The sequence below is a fragment of the Talpa occidentalis genome, unplaced genomic scaffold (genome assembly GCF_014898055.3).
Source record: "Talpa occidentalis isolate TD23 unplaced genomic scaffold, MPIMG_talOcc4v2.1 talOcc4.7, whole genome shotgun sequence".
In the NCBI taxonomy this organism is placed as follows: domain Eukaryota; kingdom Metazoa; phylum Chordata; class Mammalia; order Eulipotyphla; family Talpidae; genus Talpa; species Talpa occidentalis.
The window spans coordinates 30,924,882-30,947,264 of NW_023605083.1; the positions used below are offsets into that span (position 1 = coordinate 30,924,882).

Sequence of the window (22,383 nt, forward strand, 5' to 3'; positions counted from 1 at the left end):
AGACACATTACCACAATGAGCAAGGCTGCCAGAAGTAAAAAGAACATCATTCTGGAGATCAGAAGAAAAGATACTGAAGTGGGATCACAGACCTAGGTCTTACTTTCCCGCTCAGTAGGGTGAATACTTGGACAAACCATGTGATCACTGAGCCTCCTATCTTCATCTATAGTGATTATCCAGGGAGGTCTTGGGAGGTCTAGAACAGAAACAATGGGTATCATCACTGTTTCCAGAGTATATGCTCAGTGTCTCCTGTTGGTACACCGCCTTCAATCACTGATCCCACTTGTGTCTCTGTCCTAATAGCCAAGCTATTAGCAACTAAAACAGGCAGCTCCCTGCTGGCACCCCTCCCAATTTGACAGTCCAAAACAAAATTTCATTGCATTAGGAAGCAATAATTTATAAGGTAGTTAGAAGCTGTACAAAAGGTGGAGGAGGGAGGATTCATCATTTTTCTTCACTAGGTCACAAACTATGTTGTTCACCATAAATCTACATTTTGCCCACTACTGTTCATAAACACCACCTACTGTTTTATGCAAGAATACATATTATCCCCAAATGGCCAGTTCCAACTGAGGGAATAAGCCTTTCCAGCAAGTCAAGGAAATGAAGTATTATGTAGGATATAGAAAGGGGAAAAAAAGTTATATTAATAAAATTAACGCAGAAAAGCAAACAGGCAGACCTAAGAACACTAAGAACTGGCTTGAAAAAGCCGTACTCTGGTGGATGTGATGTTAGGCATGAGGAAGACTCAGGGGAAAGTATGGATTAGTGCTCTTAAAAACATCCCAGTTTCTGGCCTGTTATGTGCCACCTGCTATTGGAACTACACTAAAAAAGAAGCCAAAGAAACACTATAATCTTTATGACATTTTCCTAGATGTTTTGAAAAACAAATGTTATACCCAAAGGAGGTGCTGGCACATTATGCTGTCAAGAGAATAAAAGTATGCAGGGAAAGTTTGAAGGCTTCATGTAGTTCCACACACAAGCCTGGGAACCATTCTTACTGGGACAACAGCAGGATTAAGACAGTCACAGTGGCATCTCTCTCCAGCCACAACATAAACTTGGCAGGTTCTGCATTGCATAAGTATTCTTCACCTATGAATGGACTCTGGCAAACCAGCAAATAGTTACGCATACCATAAAAGAGAATCAAAAAGAACAAAAATGACATGGCAAGAAACAAGGGAAGGAAAGAAGAGACACGAGTCAAGCGAAGCAAAATAAAAATATACACAAACTGATAAAGGAAAGTCATACACTCCTCTTTCCAAAGCAAAATGCAGCAACCTGCCACCATTCCTAAAGTCTAGAGTACAGAGATATGTCCCTTTCTCAATTCCTCAGACCCTATTAAACTTGGTGGGAGAGAGATTGACACCTTTGAAATCATCGTGTTCAGTCTCATCTCCTTAAGACCAAGGAATGAGGACAAGGATGCTTTAATAAATTTCTCTAAAGCTCTCTCAGTATCTAGCACTTAGTAATAATGTGTGATAAAATGGTATTATACAATCTTCCTGGCTTCTGAGTATAGTCCCAATACAAACATCTAAAAGGATCTGAAAAACTGTCTGCAACAAAACCAAAGAGAAAACTTTAGATAAATTTAAAAAGGTCTAAACTCCAAGTTCACCTACCTGCCCACATATACCAAAGCCTTATTTTGCTACACAGAAGCTCCGGGGCAATGATTCTCAATTTTAGGGAGCGAAAACACACTAGTTTTTACCCATTCTCAATTCCCTGCCCCTACCTCCAACAATGATGAAAACACCCTGGAAGGTTCTCAAATAGATGCCCCAGGGCACATCAAAATAGGCAATATATTCATCTAAAAGAATCATGTAATCATGATTCTTGGTACTCTAAGTACCAAGAGTTCCTTTTAAGTGTCTCTTAAAGTTTAGACTGTATCTACGTTAACAATTACAATTTGCAATTGATTCAAAAATCATATTTTAATAGCATACACTTTTACTCAAACCCCAAATATTTGACGGAAAGAAAAAACCACACCTTGGCTGAATTGGAGAGTGCACCAATTTTTGAAACTGCCAGCATTAAGCCCCTATTATTCTAAAGGATTTTGCTAAGATATTCGATACAGGGACATAGTCTAATTCCTCGTTATGACTGTCCTAGCTCAAGTGGCTGCCAGGAGAGCAGAGCTTTACAGGCATTGTTCTGTCCTCAGAAGCTACATTAATGCTAGGTTGATAAAAAAGATCTTCATATCTGTTTGCCAGGCTGAACAGAAAGTTAACTAAAAATGTAAGTGTTTAAAATCACCAAAAGGAAGGTTCTATGCTGACATTTTCTACCTACTTAGCATTCATCTGTATTCATCTCACTAGACATTAACACACACGAAAGTTGCTCTCTGCTATTCAAATCATGCTATTATGCTCAGGAGTAGATTAATAATATCCACCCTCCTTATTGTAAAATAAAATTACAGCATTGGTCCAAACATGACATGTGGAGCCTCTTTCTACTTCTGCTGGCGCATCAGCTTGCTTCTACTGCACACATGGGAGAAAGCTTTGCTGAAGCGGCCCTGCTGTTTCTAAGAGAGAAAGAAAAGACTGAAGACTGAAAAAAATAGGGGAAGAGCAAAGGAGCGAGAAACAACACATATAAACCTCACACCCAGTAACCTCTCATATCAGTTCTTTTTTAACAGCAATCTGAGGGGTAAATGTCTTTTCTAAGCTGACACCATCAGCAATGAGGTTAGCAGGTGGGCCACAGGCCTCTTTTAAACAGCTCATAACATCCTATTAGTTTTCACAGCACCAAGCAACTTCTGCTGACCTCAAAGCATCTGAACAAATAGAAGCAGGCAACCAGCAGGAAGAAATCCCTGCTCCCAATGGGGAACAGGTCTAAAATCCCAGGGAGAGGGGGAAACTGTAAGATAAACTGATGGAAGCACATCTTGTAAAGGAAGAAGAAACTGTTTTGCAACTATGGATTAAAAAAGCAGAGATCCAAGACAAGATTTTTCTAACTGACATAAAGGAGACTGAGAGATCTACATTTACAAGGTGCAATGTACCATAATTCAGACATTATTTGCAAACAGGGAAAGTGAAAAGGATATGAAGTCTTTAGAACTACTGCCTTTATTTTTAATGACCATGACTTAAGGAATTGTAGCATCAGAGTCAAAAATTCAAGTACCCACAAAGCCAAAAAGTAATTTCTTCCCAAATAAATAAAACATGCTTCATCTAAAGAAGGCAGTTGATGAACGCGGACTCAGTGTTGCTCTACCCTTTCAATTCATCAAAAGACATGAAATATGGCTCTCGATATTTATATGACATTTCCTAACACCTGAAATCAACAATTCACTTTTCATCACATACAACTTAGGCCAAATACAACAGCTCAAGACTATAAAGAGCCAATGGTCCATCATTTGAAATCTCTGGCAGAAACTATTCACTAATACCCATTTCTCCCTTTCTTCTTCTGATAGTAGCAATTCAGTTGGTCACAGAACATATTCTTCAGCAAGTTGCTTGTAATAATATAAAAGTCAATGCAAAAGTGCAAGCAGAATAAGAAAACAAATGGACAATTGAGCAGGTTGTATCCAACTCAGAATTGCTGGCCTAGAAGTAGAAACTACCTTGAACACAGGGTTCAAAATCATAGGCAGGTAATTAAATGAGAGAGCTTTAATACCAAGCTATCATAAAGAAAAAAAGAAAGGCTGAGGGTAGTTAAAGTTCCTCACAGAGACAGTGGCAGGGAAGGGGAGAAGGTATGAATGACCTGGTTATTTGGAACATGTCCATGAGTCATGATCAGTAAGGCCAGCAAAGATCCCAAGGGTTTAAATAAAATAAGCCAGCAACCAGTACACAGCACTAGGTGTGGGAAAGTGGTGTTGAATAAACTCATAGAAATAACTCTTAGCTAGGAATAGGTAATAAACTTGTTCATTCTATAATAAACTATTTAAATTTAAAATATTCTGGATGGGCCTCCCCGGTGGCGCAGTGAGTTGTATGCCGCCCAATGAAGCTGTCCGCAGCCTCTGCAGCGGGGGTTCAATTCCCATACGGCCAGGGAGAAACCCACATGGCCGTGGCAGACCTCTCCTGCCGCGCCCGCTGCTCCCCTCAGCAGTGTCTTCTGTCTGTCTGCCTGTTCTGCTCCCCGCCCTGTCTCTGGTGAATTCTCTCACCCTCCCACTTCTCTGACATGTACCCCGGTTCTTGTATAAATAAACAAATCTTTAAAAAAATAAAATAAAATATTCTGGATAGCTGTGCAATAAAGATGAAATCCTGTCTCCAGTAAAGCACCATCATCATTGAAATAAAAAAAATAATAATCTCACTTTTGAAAAGTAGCTCAGAGAAAATTCAAGATCAAGTATAATCAGTTCAGAACTTTTCCCTTTCCTTTCCCAAATCACTGCATTTATTTTCAAATACACTGATTTATTTAAGAAATAATTATTGTGTACTTAGAATATACAGAAGTTATGCCTAAAGAGTAAGAATTGTGTTAAATATCCAGTAAGAGGGTCCTCCCTGGTGGCACAAGGGGTTAAGACACAACCTATGAAGCTAACCGCAGCCTCTGCAGCACAAGTTTGATCCCCGGCCAGGGAGCTACCCACATGGCGCAGCAGACCTCTCCTGACTCGCCCGCTGCTCCCCTCAGCAGTGTATTTCAGTCAAACTGCCTGTTCTATTCCACTCTGTCTCTGGTGAATCCTCCCACACCCTCACCTCTGGCCTGTACCCCTGTTCTTCTATGCATAAATAAATAAATCTTTAAAAAAAAATCCATTAAGAACTGAGCAAGTGAGCAATTTCCAATAACTTACTTGAGAGTCACACCCATCAGAAGCCTAGTGAATGTATTGAAACAACCAGTGGGAAAAATGCAGGACTAGATCCTTGATAAGGGATTAAGCAAACTTAAAATGAGAAAAATATGTTCTGATTATTTTAATTTTAATGTGCTTTAACTTAAAAGTTTCATTTCACATTTAAAAAAAGGGAAAATTTAAATTAAGACATTTATTTAATGGAATGCTAATTAGTTCAATTCTCATAATCTCACATGTAATATTCTAGCATTATTTATATTTTTGAGAAAAAAATGCATTTTAAACTTCCCTTCCAAAATCCACCAGAGAGATATTTATATCTATTTCCATATTGAAACGTTCAAAATCACAATTCTCCCCAAACCTCCCTATAGCTTATGAAGTTTTCTCTCCCTGGCAGAAATATACATTTATATGAGCACGTGTTGCAAAGAATCACTAAAACCACTGGTTCATGATAACATTAAAGGCCAGATACATAAAACTAATCTGTATGGCCCATCAATTACACCATTCCAACTCAGTCAACACTGTCATTTCACTGTGAAATATTTCATAATGAAGTATGCTCATCTTCACCCAACACTTCAGATGGGGAGGTTGAGGTTTTATACTCAAAGAAAGGTTAAAAAAACCAAGGACATAAATGAGCCCAAGCCAGATGACAGTAACTTCATACTTCTAGCCTAGTATTTTCCACCTGGCTCGGCTAAATTAAGAATTTCAACCTAAGTGACAAAACCTACTGAGGCAAGACAACTCAGTAGCTAAACTGGCAGCATTGTGTTCACAAGACCTTACATGTGTAATATTTGTTTACAAAAACAGGAAAGACTTTAAAACAGAGAAGACAAGGAAGCTTAGAGTCTGCCTTCCATGAACACTAAAGGCCCATCCGGCTAACACGACAGCAGACAGGAATTCATCTGAATGACTTAGCTCCCCTCTCACCAATGCAAGCAAACAACTCCAATTTTCAAAGTTCCATATTGCATATAGAATCTCATATCAACAATCTTGAGTCCAGAGAGCAAGATGGTAAAAACTGCACAGAGTGTATATTTCTCTAGGGAGAAAAGGCCCACAGCTTTCTTAGGATGCTCAAAGAGATTCAGAATGCCACGGTATTAACAAGAAATCCCAATTTTACCCTCAAGCACAATAAGAAAATACAGGACAGCTAACAATTCTAAAATCACCATTGTCTTTATTCTCACAAAGAGATAAAATTAGTCTAGTGTCTACTAAAGCTTAAAGTGAATTTGACCACTGCTAAAAAGTGAAAAGAAAAAAAAAAAAAAAAAGAAAACCCATCCTGAAAGGATCATTAATCAGTTTGATACTGTTAAAAAAAAAAAATAGGGATTTTGTGGTATCCCATTAACAGTGTCTTCAAGTTGCTGAGATAATCTGCAGTAATGAATAATCTACAATAATAAAAAGGCCAGAAGAAAAGCTAGTCATGCAGAATATAAATTTCCTTTTTTTGAAACCTGTATCACATATTCCCAGGACCTTCTTAGTTCTTTTATTCCACTCCTTCCCGAAGCACTGTTCTCTTCTATATGAAGACTGCTTACGAGGAATATCGTTAATTGTCATCACACAAAACTATTAAACATTCAAAAGGGAAACCTAAGAATATCATTGAAACTGACACATTCAAAGCTATGCGAAAATAATACCTTTACCAAAAAAAATAGAAAATTTTAGATAGACTATCTCTGGTAATTATCATCAGTATCAAAAAGGATGCCTCTGGAAAGGCACCTAGCTTAATGCTACTCACACAGGAGTCTCATTCTGTTGTTTTATACAATGGATTTTAAGACTGGAGATAAAGAAAGTGATCTTCATTTAAAAAAAAAAATTCTGTGACCTTACTAAAATTAATGATACAGATCACGCAAGCTAAAAAAGTGAAATCTGTTCATTGTTAGTAAAAAAATTTCCTAAATACGCCATAAAACCTCTATAGGATTTTATTGAACTAATTCCTACTTTCAGTCTAGATTCCAAAAGTTACCAGTCCTATTTAAGTCATAATGAAATGTGTGTCTTTTAATATACCAGTCTTAAAGCAAATTACTGCCTTTCTGTTTCTGCACAGTAGATTTACATTACTTGAAATCAAAGAAAAATCAACTGCTGCAAACCACCTCATAACGAGAATCAAATAAACAATCTTGCCAAATAAGAAACATAAAACAAATAAGAAACATAAAACAATGGATATGGCATTAAAGTACAACATGCGGGATCTAAGAATAAGCAAAACCAGTGAAGATTTTCACACCTGTATAATGAAAACTGGTGAAAGTGAACATTTCATGCATCTTATGTCCTCCATAGTGTTAACTGAAGAGTTGGGTGTGGCATCACCAGTGCATAAAACCTTCGATTTCAGTTCTTTAATACATCAGCACAAAGCAGTAACACTGGCAGGTAAACATTAGCAACTGAGAAAGCCTTTAAAACCAGGATAAACTACATAATCTGTGGGCTCCAGAACAAATATAAGTACAGGGTTCCCCTGTTAGAGAAGGGGCTATGACTGCACAAGTCACATGCCCATAAAGGGACCCTACTGATAACCAAGCACCCATGCTATAAATAAATAAACCACAAATGAGGTAGCTTACTATGATTATCAGTCTGGTCAACCGAGCATATCCAAGGAATCAGAGCTGGGGTGGACTGCTATGGGCAGGTTTTCCACAGGGTGGCACACCATCCAGGCCCCATGCCACCTCTCCTACATAGTATCCCACCAAGGCCATCAAAAAAATAACCAGGCTAAGTACCACAGATCTCTCGCTGCCTTAACTTCCAAATAAAGACTAGTGATAAAGGGAGCAATAAGAATGTGATGAGGCGTTAGATTTAATTAAGAATTCAAATGACAACAATAGAAATGACCCTACCCAAGTGATCAAAAAGGTGAACAGCAAAGTCAGTCTTGATAAGATGCTATTTTGCAGTATCCAGTCCTTTGGGTAAAAAGAACATGAAGGATAACATGCCACTGTGGGGCTCCTGTGCCATGATAACACCAGAAAAAGCATCACAGGTTTTAAAAAGAAAAAAAATTCATCAAAGAAAGAATGTTGATGCCAGGTGAGAAAATCAGGATGACCGTTAGCTCCTTAAAAAGAACTTGGACCTGTGTCTAGAAGAGGAAAAAAAATGTGGGGGAGAAAAAGCAGTTCTGTTTTTTTTTTTTTTTTTTAATTTTAATCATATTAACAGAAAAGCCCAGAGGGGTAGACTGCCTGAAAGTGGTGAACATCTGTCTGTATACAAAGAACCAAAAGGCTGGAATAAGGAATGGGTAATAGCAACGCACTGTTCTATAATCCATGAAAAGGTAAAGAAACCCAAACAGAAGAGTACCTTGTTTCTGTGGTGAAGACGCATTAATAAAAACTAACCAACTGAAAAATGAACTCTCTCAAAGAACATCACATCCCGAACCTAGAAAAAGAAATGGTTTGGTATTAAATAAAAGAGGCCTTGCCAATGCGAGGTAGTACTGGGTACCTGTTCCATTCTAGGAGTGTATCCTAATATCTAAAATTTTTTTGAACCATGGGGAAAGTGTGTGTGCAGCTTAAAACAGCTTACCTGACGTGATTCTTAAAAGCAGTTTACCCAGTTGAGGAAACACCTAAAGATGGTGGGGAAAATTCTTAAATGCCTAGGGTTCTGTTTTGAAGGGGAAATAAAAAAAAAAAAAAAATTCTCCGAAAGGTGGCAGCACAAAGTTACCCAAATGGGCAACAAGGGGCAAATTTAATCACACAAACACCTTATTTCAAGAAGGAAAAGGAAAACAGGGGACTCACAGAAAACTGGATGTCATGTGTTTCTTCATAATCAAATTTTTCCTCCTCCACCCAAGTCATTATCTTCCAGAAATGTTTTCTCTTGCCCCTCCTCATCGGCGCTCCCACATTTCCAAGGGAACTTAGGCTCTAAGTATGCCCCCCAACCTGAGCAGTGTCAACATTTCTACAAACCTCTTGTAAAGAACCCCAAACAACTGCAGTCAAATTCCAGTCCATCCAGCAAAACAGTCAATGCTGCTAGACCAGAAGTTGTGCACGAGAGCGTAGATCCAAGAAACCTTTTCCACCTGCTCACCAAAATGGAGACTCAAGACCAGCTTCCAAAAGGAAAGAAGACCTTAGCACCCATGAAAAATTCAAACCACTCTGGGAAATTATTTCTTGAGGAAACTGTCTTCCCAGGCAACTAAACAGTATTTCAAACAAAATTACACCCCAACAGGTATTCTAGTGGTTCTAAATGGACTTCTTTGCTGTAAGGTTGGGAGGTGACTTACATTTTTAGGAAGACAGATTATAGGTAGAACCACAAAAAAAAAAAAATAGTAAGTTTAAAACGCTCTTTCTTGTAGCCGAAGGTATTTCATTTGGCATGGTTAAATACCATTCCTTAGGGGAGAGAATAAAAGACAGTGATAACCTGTAACAAATCCTCCTTTTCTCACATTTCCAGAAAAACGTTGAGAAGATGGGAGAGAAAAAATGTTATCACAACCATCTTTTAAAACGCACACTATTTTATGAATATAAGAAAGTGAAAATCAAAATCAACAAAAAACTATGAACCAGAGACACTTTTTGGGGGGTGGGGGCGGGAGGGGAAGGATTGGGGTCAGAATGGGGCGTTTGCAATTGTATGGGGGAATATAAAAATAAAATTTAAGATTAAAAAAAAAAAAAACAAACGCACACTATTTTAAATGACCATCTGGACAGCTACAACTCCATGTTTGTTTCAACCTCACATCTCCAGGCAAGGTCTTGCACTCAGGCCCTCCTGAGCAACTAGGCTTTTAAGGAATCGCTGTGCAAAGACTTTGCTGGTCATTGTCACGACCACAGGAGGAGCACCTGCTGGTGAACCGATGCTCGTCCTCGCTCGACTCCACCAATCTCACAAGTGCACGCACACACACCCGTGCACGGGGCCGCAGCTGGTCAGTGCCCCCAGCCGATCCGGCGGCGCAGCTGGCACAACTACCGCAATCCAGCCCAAGCCCAGAGCGTGCCTCGCCCGGCTGCGCGCCCCGAGATTCCCGCCCAGCGCACCGCTCGCGTCCAAACCCGGGACGCGACCTCGCGCGACTGCGCCCGGCCTCACCCAACCGCGCGCTCGGGCAAAAGCGGCCCCGAGCATCACCTTGACTCTGCCCGGGCGCCCACAGCCCCAGGCCACGTCCCACACCGCGTGGCCGCTGCAAGTCTCCAGAGCCCGGGAGCTCCCGGGACCGCGCGGGAGGAGGCGCCTCGCCCAGTGGGCACGCCGGCGGGCACCACCCCGCACGCCGGGCTCGGGAGCTCGGGGCACGCCGCCTCCCTCCGGAGGAGGGGGGATGGGGGGCCGTGCACCCCAGGAATCCTGCCCCTTTTCTAGCAAAGCCTCCTCCCCCACTTTCCCTCCAATACACTCACCTGCGTCTCGGCGCAGTTCTGCTCGCGCTACACGCGGCCGTCCCCGGGCACGTCCACGCCCGTGCACGCCGCCCGCCGCCCCCAGCCCGCTCGTGCCCACCGGAGGGGCGGTGCCACCTCCCAGGGCGCCCAATTCCCCGCGCTCGCGCCGCCGCGGGCCGAGCTCTAGGAACTTCGCCTGCACAACCTCACCGCCCCCACCGGCGTTCCCGCCCCGAGCCCGGACCAGGGCTCCCGCCGCCCCGGGGCCGGACTCCGGGCTGCGCGCAGCGCCGCGCGCCGCCTCGGCGTCCACGACCCACCCGGGCCCGGCGCGGCGAGCCCCCCTCCCCGCGCGCCCCCACCCCACGCCCCCCGCACCTCCTGCACCCCCCGCACTTGCCTGCTGCGGCGCGGAGCTGCAGCCCCCGAGGCTCGGCCGCCGGCCGTCAGCGCTGCCGCGGAGGAGGCGCTCCGAGCGGGCTCCGCGGAGAGGCGGCCGCGGCGTGCCCGGTCCCGGCGGTGGCGCGAGGCGCACTGGAACCCGCTGGAACCCCCGCCCCGCCCGCGCCGCGCCGGCGACCGGCCTGCTCCCCGGCCGGCAGCTGCCTCAGTGACGCCCGGACGCCGCGGTCCCGCCGTTTGTAGCGGGCGGGGAGGAGGGGCCTGGCGGGCGGAGCGCCAGGAGGCGGGGCCGGCGCCGAGTTCGCGGCGCCGCGGCCGCCCGCGCGCGCCCCGCCGATCGCCCCGCGGGCCGGTGCCTGCGGGGAGGCGCCCGCTGCGGCCGCTCGGCCCCGCGCCCCCGGGTTGCCGAGCTCCGCGAGCAGCTCCCCGAGCAGCTCCCCCAGGCCGCGCAGAGAGCGCCGCGCCCCCGGAGGCGGCAGGTTTCAGGTGCAACTTTGCAAATCCCGAGGCTCCGGGCGCTCACCCGGAGCCAGAGCTTTACGCGCGGGGGTTACTTTGTTATCAATATGTATGTGTGTGTGTGTGTGTGTGTCAAATATATGTGTGCATACTCATGTGCACATACTGCAAGCAGAGCTAAAGGTGCTCTTTTGCCTTTCTTCTCAGCCAAAGGGTCCTGCCCCTCCGCGAAAACTGAGGACTTGTTCCCCGCGGGCCCCCTCTCTACCTTTCCAGCTGACGGTCAAGGAAGCCCCGAGGACCCGTGCGGGATGCTAGACTCTGCTTCCAACGCAAAGTGGGAAATCCTGCACTCCACTGTGCAAGCGCCTGCCGCTCGCCACCTTCCCCCAGTGCGCCCCACACGAGCCCCGAAATGGCCAACTCTTCACGGAGGGGGGCGTCCCGTTACTACCTCGTCCTGGCCCGCCCCTTCGCCCGGCTCAATCGCTTTTGCTCAGAAAAACCTGTGTCTGTCTTCAGACCCAGCCCCACCACTCGGAGTCCAAGCCGACCCCGAGCCACGCGGCAGGAGCACGTTTTTACACCTGCTGAGCCGCTTAATTACGAGAGCACCTGTCGTGTTGGGTTTTTTTTTTTTTTCATTGCAAAGGCTTGCGTTTTAACTCTTGCTCCCCCGCCCCCCCAAAAAAAAACTACATTTAAAAAATAACACCTGTCATACCTACCTGAAATCGCAGGGAGTGAAAGGAATTGAGCAATGGACGACTCAGTCGCCGCAAGAACGTGACCGAGGTTACAGCTTCAAGGGCATGATGCGGGTTTGATGCAGCAAGGTCCGCTAAGGGCGCTCGAGGCTCCCCGCCCCCACACGACGGGCGGGGCTGGGGGGAAGGGGGAAAGGGAGGGCGCCTCTAACCAGGGAGCGGGTGGAGGAGGCAAATTGCCCTCATGGAGGAAGTCAAATAAGGCACAGTGAGGGAGGGGGTTCAACCACGATGGAACTGGAGAAAGTTCATTCCTCCATTTGGGGAACCCAGACTGCGGCCACCAGAAATAGTTAATTGATTCTATATCAGCATTTCTCTTAACACCCCAAATCCGATTTGCAATTAAATGACCTTAATTGACTTTGTATGGATTCCTGGGAAAACCGCTCAGAGCGCCTGCGCTTCTTTTCTTTGACCTCTCCCTAAAACAGTTAATAATAATAGTTCCATCCCAAGCACGCGGGACTAAGAAGGTCTGTTTCCAAACCTTAGGCGAAAATGGGCCTACCAAAATTGCCAAGCCTTCCCTAAAACTCTTCGAATGTCTTATGCCCTACTTCCGAAAATAGACTTCTTGAAGTTATGGGAGACTCCTCTCTCTTTAGTAGAGTTCCCCCAAGTCTTCCAAACCACTTCTGCCTGTAAAGGTTGCATTTTCGTGGTGCACACCCAAACAGGTTAGCTTTATAAAGTGGGATGGCGAAGTATTTGGTTCAAAGAGGGAAGGAGGACCCAGGTGTTGCTGATTTAAGACCGAAGGAAGGAATGAGAGGTATAACTAAGATAATTTATTTTAATACCCCCCCATCGACTTTGAAATACTCAACATTTTCTCTTTTTTTTTTTTTTCAGACTTATTCAGATTCTGAAAAATCTTTTAGATGTCCCGTTTAAGAAACATTTTACAAGGAAGTCTTACAGGCCCAAACAAATCTCCTGCCATCCTGTCCCCAAAACACACTCCTTTTATTCCCACCTATAGGAAATGGTTTTCAATTAGGAAAATTATTTCTTTGGCTATTATTGTCTTCTTGGACACCCCTCCCCTCTCATTTTAAGCAGGCATTTTGTAGGTGACAGTGTAGGCCCAAGAAACAAACCTTCATCTCCCTCCCACTTCTACCATCCAGAGGATGGGTATAATAGATAGGTGTGGGGAAGGGCTGAAGGTTGAGAATCTTAACCAAGTGTATGTACATGGTGGGGGTGGGGGGGTGACAGGGAAAGAATCCAGGCATGTCAGGGAGAAAGTACAGAAACACCCATTCCTGTCCAGCAGTGTTAAGAGTAAATACTAAATGGTTGGCTATTTCTCTCACCCTTGCCACAATGAAGCCAGACCTGCAGCTGGTAATTACGAGAGAAAATACCCAGTCTCGACAGCAGTTTCACTAACCCCTACTTGAAAATGGAAAACGGGGAACGTGTCCAACCTCCAATTTGCCACAGTTGTATAGCTCTCATATTAATTCTTTACAGACGTGAAATAGGTGGATACATAGCAACGTGCTGGGCATAAATTAAGCAACAATGGCCACGCGAGGTCCTGTTCTCTGCAGAGCTTCCGTGGTGGGCACTGCCACCTTGCCACCCCCAGCCCCCACCGCCCCGAGACGGCAGAGTCGTGTCCCAAGGAGGTGGCCACACGTTGGCTTTAGAACCCGGAGGGTGGGTGGAGTGGAGAGCAGCGAGGAAATGAACCCCAGCCGGCTTTGTACCTTTTCCCCAATGCTCTCAGCCTGCACCACACACGGGCGCTCTCACGCACACACTCACCCACACCCCTCCTCGTGCCAATAATTTAAACTTCTCGTAGGCAAAGACAGCACCTCATTCACTGCCACCACCCCTCCACCCTCCCAGCCCCGTGAACCTCCTCCCCCTTTGCCACATCTACCCTGGATTATCTTTTTCGCTGGAGAAAGTCAGCTGGTCTCTCCTAAACCCTGAGAAATCACGAAAGTTAATGTAAAGCATGTGTTTGACCAGCGTCGCATCCCCAACCATCTTTCTCCAGGCGTCAGTTTAACAATAGCTATTCCAGAAAGGGGGGGGGTGATGGGGGAGGGCGGTAAGGCAGGGGTACAGAGAGCTACGTGGCCGAGTTGGCTGCTGGGGTGGGCTGCGAAGCCTCTCGGCAGCTAAGGGCTTCCCCTCTCCCCGAAGGTGAAGTCAGCCGCGTAGGACCAAGGACAGGGCTTGGAATCCACTCCCAGAACCCGGCACAGTGAGAATCCCAGGCAGCCACCACTCCACAGACACGGCTCCAAGGATCCTATTTACGCTTTTCTGAACAAAGGGAATCTCATACCCGGTACAGGCTTAAGAATTCGGCTCCAAATTGGCTATCTTCTTTAAAAACAAAATCACGGTCATTGGCGCCAGGGAATTAGAGCCTGCACATCTAGCAAGGATGAGTTTTGACAGCTTCAACCCACCCCAGACCCAGCTCAGACCCAGCCCTCAGGCAGCATGTACTTTTTTCAGTCAACTATACAACTCGCTGCCTGCTTCAGCATCTAAATTCCATCTGGCAATTCCATCTCCCCAGCACATGTTATCTGGTCAGTGCAATTAAGTCGGGGGTGGGGGGGGTTGGGGGGTGGCCTCGCTGGTCTAATCTGTAAGTCCAGGCTTCTGATTTTCCTTCATGGTATTAAAGCCTCTCCGATCCTTCGGTTGCTTTCTAAAGTAGAGGCATGCATCTCCCCCCACACCCCCAAACCCAAGTTACCCCTCTTTTCCCACGAAATGAACTTCCAACCTCAATCCCAAAGCTCACTCGACATCTAGGCTCCCATTGTACCCTTGTCCCATCCTGGCCACATTTACCACTTAAGTTTCTGCCATTGACATCTGCGAATATTCAGTACGTCAAGCATGCGTCCACTGTCTTTTAGTCTAGCTCTCTAGCATTAAAAAGCAGAGCAGTAGCTTTGAAATGAGACAAACATGTGCAATTAACTTCATATTCTGTATTCCACTCACTTACAGGTTTTCAGGTTTGCCAGCGCATCGCTGCAACTAATGATTAAAGAAACCAAACCGAAACTTACCTTTCTCCCTCAAGGTTTTTGTGTATGTGTGTTTTTAAAGTAACGGTGCAGTTCTCCCAATAAGGATGAGCAAGAAGCTGCTGGATAGTTCTCTTAAGACAGCACGAAACCTAAACTGTGCTCGGCTTAAAAGAAGCAAATAAAAAGAAATGCTTTCGACCCCAAAGTCCAACGCTACAAGAAATGGCGAAAAAAAAAAAAAATAGGAAAGGGGAGGGGAAACTTAAAAAACAGAGTTTAAAAAGACGGAGAGACTACCCTCCTCCTGCTGCCGTTCAACTAAACAAAAAGGGGCAAGAAAAACAAACGAAGGAACAAAGAAAAGAGACGAAGAACGTTTTTGCAAAAAGACGTTGTCTTTCTCCTTGTTGCTTTTTAGTAGGTCGCTACAGGAGTAAGCTGCTGCATCTCTAACTGAGAACAGAAATAAGAGGGGAAGACGTCTTAAAAGGGAGGTGGACTGGACCACAGATTTATAGCACCGTATCACCAACCCCTGCTCTGCCTCCGCACTGCCGTGTGTGCAGCTGCTCTGCCAGCTCCTATCCCGGGCAGCACGCGCGGAAGTATACGCTGACTCGTGCCACAACGCAGCTTGCTCATCTCCCCAGGATGCTCATTGGCCCAAACGCTCCCGTTGAAAACGCCCAGGCGATGCTGGGTGATGTGATTGGGGAAGGGCTGGTGTCACTCTCAAGAGCTCAATGGAGTCCCGTTTCAAGGTAAGTTGTGCGGGGAGGTACACGCTTCACACTGGCGGCGAAGGGAAATGCAAGAAGCAAAAGGAGATGGGGAGAGAGAGCAACGTGGGAGGGTTGGCACTGTACTATCAGAGTTTGCGAAATGGCACGCTATCGTCTCCTCTTAAATCTTTCTGCTTGCAAAAGACTCATTTTCTTTGCCATCACTGCCGCATCGATGGCACGTTTCTTTATAATGTTTAACTCAGTCCGGTATGTATGAGTCAGAGAGAGCTCCTGTCTTTGATGTGAGTGAAAGGGATGGATGTACATCCATGACTTGCCCGCATGCCTTTTGCGATTTGTGTGCCAGTGTTCTCTGTGTTGGATGTTGAACAGTTTCTTGTCTTGCAGTATTTCAACATAGGCATATTGCAACTCTCTTGTTTTTTTTTTTTCTTTTTTTTTTTTTTAAGCTTTCTTTTAGGATAAGGTGAAGTCAGAGATGCTTTCAAATAAAGCTGTACGGTTTGAATGGGCTTTCGTTTCATGTTGGAATAGAAAAGTGAAGGATAAGCATCGCCTCTAGGAAAAGAGGTACTGAGCAGAATTAAGGTCCTTCACTTTGAGGTGTATGATGACTCTCAAAAAGAGCAGCTGTATATAAAATTAGAACAAGCCACTCCTCTGCATTTGCTGGCGGTACAGTTCTTGGATCACACATGTATTGCTGACAGTAAAGATAGTCGAGTTTTTTATCAGGGCTCGGGCTCTTTCTCTGAGGGCTATAAAATTTAACAAGATGCTACCAATGCTTTTACTTCACAGATAAAGGCTACTTTTAAGACCCCATATTTTAAGAACATTCAAGAGACTGAAATATAGTTTTATTCATGGTGTTGTGTCTTCCTCTAAGTGAAGTGTGGTCCTCGGGATCAACTCCAGTATAAACAGAGACAACATTCATTGACCTAGGTTCTTTTCCAGCATAAATCTCTTCTTTTAATGTTGAATGATAGCTCCAAGTTCCTAGACAGTACATTACATTTCTTACACAGTGTGACATGTCTTCTCTAGGGTTTCCTGCCTTTCGAGAAGAAATTCCTTTACCCGTTTACTATTAGTCGCTATCTTTGAAAATATGCATTAAGAGGAGGCCCATGTAAGAGAAAATTGCAAGAGGGTGGAGTGGGGTGCGGGGAAAAGAGACAGGGTCACTAAGCAAAATCACTAGAAAGTGAAGGGTGAAGTTTCTCAGAGTTCCTTGAGAGTGTCCTTGAGTGATGATAAATGATTAATGGCAGAGACTTGTTTATCTCTGGTATAGCTGGTATAATGTTTGAATTTTATTACTTTGCATGACAATAACCAGGGGTTGGGAAAGAAGGCCCCAATCTATATGTATCTTAAAATTTGCATTTGTAATTATCATGTTCGGATCCCTACCCCCACCTTTTATATAACAACAGGCCTGGGGTCCTAATTTCAACTTAAAAATGTATTCTAGTCTCGTGGAAGTCATAGGAAGAAGAAAAAGCAGTTTGAAAATGTAGTCTAGGGACAGAGGGAAGAACAAGGGAAAAGACAGAACATTCCACCTCATCTAGAATAGATTAATCACTGTATGAATAAACAGTTGGAAGATTGGATGTATTGTCATTCTCCTTTATTCTCTTCACCTCACTACAGAGAAATAACACTTAGAGTAATAAATACAATTTGGGTAAAAGTATGACAATGTGTAATTCGATGTATCTTATTGTCTTTTCTCCTTGTTAATATGTGTTCTTAAGTTAATATTGAATTACTTACATGTGTTTGTGTAATATTCTTAGCACTTTGAAGAAAATCTTTACCACTAACTTAATTACTTAAGTGTCATCTAACTGTGTGGAAATTAATACTTAGCTTTACTTTTTTGGCATGTGTTTGTATCTATAATAAAGATTTTGTAAATACAGTGGTATATCTCCCAAAAAGATTATAAAAGGGTAAACATGGGAAACTGGGTGAGGTGTGAAGTGATAAAAATCTAGCATGTGTGTTATGTAGTTAAAAGAAATTACATGGAAAGTGGTAAACTTGTCTATTCAAGTGCAAATGCTAAATTCTATGGATTCAGTATATATCCTTTTTTCAGTTTGAGCAGAGGAGCAAATTTTTTTAACATGTTGCCATCTTCACTGTATTGTATGTTCTGTGTAGGTAAAGTGGTGTTATATTACTTAATATATTGAAAATGTTTTAAATTGTAATTTACTTTCCCAATAAAAGCAATGTTTTTAAATTTTTAGACCTTTAAATGGACATACCATGGTAGCATGTAATTTTCCAACTTTAAAAAAATAGAAACTGAATCCAGTTACTTCAAAACAAATGATATCTGTAGATTCCATTTTGAAATTCATGTTTCATAGCCTGAAATATTAACTTATTCTATCTTGAGCTTAATAAAGACTGTGTGTAAATATCACATTTCACTTTAAGCAGTTGTTGCTAACCCTTCTTCAGTTATAGTTAAGTAAAGAATTATCCACAGCCCCTGAACTTGCATTAGAGAAACATCTTTAAAATATTTGACATAAAATTTTCATGTTAGCTCTGATAAATGTTCAAATTCCTGGGCATTTTCTTTAAATTGCAGCAGAGAAGGAAGAGGTCTAGGTTGTCACTGAGAGCTTGGAGGAAAGTTTGATGTGGAAAAAGTTGCAAAAAAAAAAAAAAAAAAGATTCTTACAGCTGAAAAAGTCATGAATTCAACTGATTATTTTACTAAAGTTTCTTTATAAAGGAAGACTCATTGACAGGAATATTCAAACACTTTTGCTGGCAATGTCTTTTAGTTCTGTGTATGGGGAAGATTTCAGCACTGTATAATAAAGGGCAATACTAATACTTTTTTTCAAAAAGTAAAAAAAAAAAACCAGTTAAGATACTTAAATGAGTTTACAATATTTAGCTCAGAACGATAGTCCCAAACATTATACCCTCTCAGATAAATAAGAAATACTAGTGTGTTGTTTGTTGGGCAGTTTGGAGGGTCTAGGGTTCATAATGTTGGAAATATGACAGTTTAATGCCTTCGTGAAGAATATAGACATTACATAGCTTGATGATTACTCTTTTATTTGTTATTCTCAAAGAAGTATGTCAATTTTCCTTCTACAGTTTAGAAAACAGAAAAAAAGTTGTCCAGAAAATTGACACCAATGTGAATTTAGAACACGACAATCGGGCTAGAGAATGAGGCAGGAATTAGCACCATGGACAGAGACACCCCGACCCTGAATGAAGCCTCTTAGTGTTTCCTGTCACTCCCTAAAAAGACAAGGAAACTGCAATTCTTGGGACCGTTTCATTTCACAGACTAAGGAAGAGTCTGTCATAGTCTCTAGACACACGTTTATTTTATATTAGACTGATTTTTACTAGGATGCGACCATCGTGTCAAATTGCCAGGAGGGTTAGAACCTTGACCTCGCAGCGTAACTACCACTGTCCTCATTTCATACACTCCCTTGCCCTGGCGAGTCGGCCTTTCATCAAAGTGATCATGAAAAAATAAATGCAAATCCAGGTGGTCATCGAAAAGTCCGCTAAACCTACTCCAGAGTTTCTAATCCTCGAAATTCCCAGCGGGAATCGCAACAACAAAAACGCCTATCCGCTCCCCCTAGGTCCCCGCCCCCAACTCTTTTCCATGCTCTCTCCACCTCTAGCAAAGAGGCAAGTCTTTTATTCGAAGGTGAGTGACCTCTGAGACTATTTTGCAAAGGACCCTTTATATTGCAAACACTTTCCATTAGGGACAGTGCCAGGAGCAGCAGGGAGCAGGATCCCAAACATCCTTTACTTTCTCTTTACATTTTGTCTTTAAACTCCTATTCTAGGGAAAAGACTGTAAACAGAACACACTCATGACATCTCTCCCTAAATCCTGAGGCTACTGTTTACACAGTAACCAGTGGTGTTGTTTAAATGCTTTAAAAAAATTGATTGTAATCTAACGTCGCGGTGAATCTTTGAGACCACCCCAGATTTTTCTACCCACCACCAGCACCTTCTTTGCCGGGCAAAGTTGGTATGGGGTTCATTCTCTTTCAGGTGATTTGCCTGAAGATATCCAGACTAAGATCTGTTGCACGTGTCCCGGAGTGTCTGGGGAAAAATATTTGCAGCTTTGAGTCAACGATCATTTATGGAAACGCTCTCACAAAAGTCTTTTCCGCCCCTTCTTTTACTCAGTAGCAACTTTTAGCAGCATAAAAGCATGCAAAGGGAGGTATAGGCGACCAGGAGGGAAGAGGGGAAAAAAAACTGGAGGTGAAGAAGGGCAAATCAGAGCTTTGTGTCCGTTTCTTTCGGTAATACTAACAGCCTTCTCTAAGCTTCCCTCTGCAGCTGATACTTCTCATGCAAAATTAATACAAGTAATTAAAAATAGCAGTTTCCAAAGTTAAAAGAAACCATCTGTCTCAGCTGGTGGCAATCAGCCTTTTCGCCGACCCCTTTGCAGAGGACCTGGGAAGAAACGGTTTTTCTGTTTCCGATGTTCGGGGCTTCTTTCTTACAGTGAAGATTTATGTTTCCACTGGTGTGCGATGCACGTCTAATTTGAAATAATAAAGCCGGGCTGAGCAACCAGTCAATCAGAGCTATCAACTGCTCGACACGCAGCCCTGCCCCCACCTCCCTCCGGTCTCTAATTCTTTTCTCTCTTCCCCCTGCACCCTCTTTGCCCTCACGCCTCCCCTGTCTTCCCTCCTCTGCTCTCTCACACTCTCACACTTTTCCCCCACGTGTGTTCAGATCAAACGCTTGCCCCGTGGAGCAAGTGACTGCACCGGGGCACGGTGACAAAGGCGGAGTTTGTATCAGAAGAAAACTGAGGCCCGGGGAGACACGGCGGCTAGAGAAACAGCTGTCTTATCAGCCCGCTGCAGAGAAGAGATGGCTCGAGAGGTCCTCAACAGATAATCACTTGAATAGGTTTGCAATGCGCCAAACTTCACGCTTGATAAGGCCAACCCAATGTAGAGAGCAGCCCGGATCCTGCTCCATTCTGTTTTATCTGGGCTGTAAATTAAGAAATTGAAATTCAGGTGGCAGAGGCAGCAGTCTGCTGATAGACCGCTAAAGTAAACTGTCATTAAAATGCTTTCGGCAGGCAGAGAGGGGGCGCCTGGAATGGGACATTGTTGGCGGGGTTGGGAGGGAAGGGGAGCAGTAAGAGAAAAAAAAGTCCACCGGTTTTAAAAAAAAATTATTAGGGCAGAGGAAACGCTAAGGAGGAGTTGCAGAGGGACACAGCTTCTTGGTCATGATTTCCTAGTCATAGCTATGATGTAAAAATAATTTAAAAAGTATAAAGGTGTGTGAAGTTGGGTGTAAGGAAACATTAAGGAACAATTTAAACCTATCTGATATATATATATATATATATATATATAAAGAATTGTCTTTATCAGAGCATAGGGCAAAGGAAGCTCTCTGAGTGAATACTAAAGTATTCCGAGTGAATACTAAAGTTTTCCTTTTATTGTAAGAGCAGAGGAGTTACCATAACCTGAAGTTACTTTGACCTTTTTGTTGAAGTGATAGGGCCACCGGAGGGATTCCACAGTGGTTTTAATACAGCCCAAGAAGTTGTCAACCACAGAAAAGAATCTGCTTAGCTACTAGAAAGAGAGTTATATCTCACCCCTTCCTCTTTGCCCACAATATATTTATGCGATAATTCTGGAAACTCAGGCTATTTCCACCTGTGTTCCTACAATCCACTTTATAGCCTCACTTTTCTGTCTGCTTTTATGGATATGAGGCTTAAAATTCTATGCATTATTTGAATAATTGTTTCACAAAGAGTTTAGATATACAATCACCAAAATACAGCCAGTCATCTTGATTAATAACTTTGCACTGTATCTTGTGTTTGAATGGGTTATAAATTCACTCGTGTGCATTTATGAGTATACAAGAGGATGCATTGCATTTTCCACAATAACATTTATATTTAAAGTTTTAGCAACATTTCTAAAGAGTACTTTTAGCTGATGACACAATTAATATAGCTTTAGAAAATCAATCAGTTTCACTCTGTTTAACCCCAAAACTTTGACCAATGTCAGAGTGCACTTAACTGACAATATAAAGGCTGCTTAAGTCACAGTGGATTGAAGAAAAGTTGAAAATGAATTTGTTGGGGAAAGGGATGAGAAAAAATTTAAGATTTTATGATACACCTCAGTGGTTATTCAACTATTTAGATATATTATAAACAATTCTTTTAAACTTTTAAGTTATCTGGTTACCCATAGAGTGATAAACAAATATGTCATAGAATCTGAAACACATTTCTGTTGGAGTCTATGCAAAAATCCTTCATATCTTATAACATAGGAAACTAGTGTTTTTTTTTATTTTATTCAGAATTAAAGACAATAATTGCTTAAAAGAAATCAGATTACTTTTTAGGAATGGGTTCTGTATTTATTCTTTAATGAGAAAGAATTTTAAGTAAGTTAAACTTTCCTTTCCATATCACCATTCCTCATAAAATTGTCATACTGGTTTAAATAATGACCACTACATAGGCTTTTCATGAAGTACTTTTCTTTAAATAAAATTCCAGACTTTCAGGAATTATTACATTATCTCCAGATAATCAAACAATATTTT

At 43.1% G+C, this 22,383-nt stretch overlaps 1 protein-coding gene across 9 annotated transcripts in view; it reads right to left on the reverse strand.

Annotated features, from left to right (window-relative positions):
* The window catches only part of ELAVL2 (ELAV like RNA binding protein 2), a 161,414-nt gene that overhangs the window by 120,600 nt on the left and 18,431 nt on the right, over positions 1 to 22,383 (reverse strand). The window contains exon 1 of one of the 9 annotated variants that reach the window (XM_054688795.1): positions 15,026 to 15,492. The exons of 3 other annotated variants lie outside the window; for them this stretch is intronic. The gene's annotated coding sequence lies outside the window, so the exon portion shown is untranslated. Of the gene's footprint in view, positions 1 to 10,738; positions 10,785 to 11,467; positions 11,486 to 11,927; positions 12,029 to 15,025; positions 15,493 to 22,383 lie in introns of those variants that run through there. 5 more of the 9 variants (XM_054688805.1, XM_054688807.1, XM_054688798.1 and 2 more) reach the window with 5 other exon arrangements.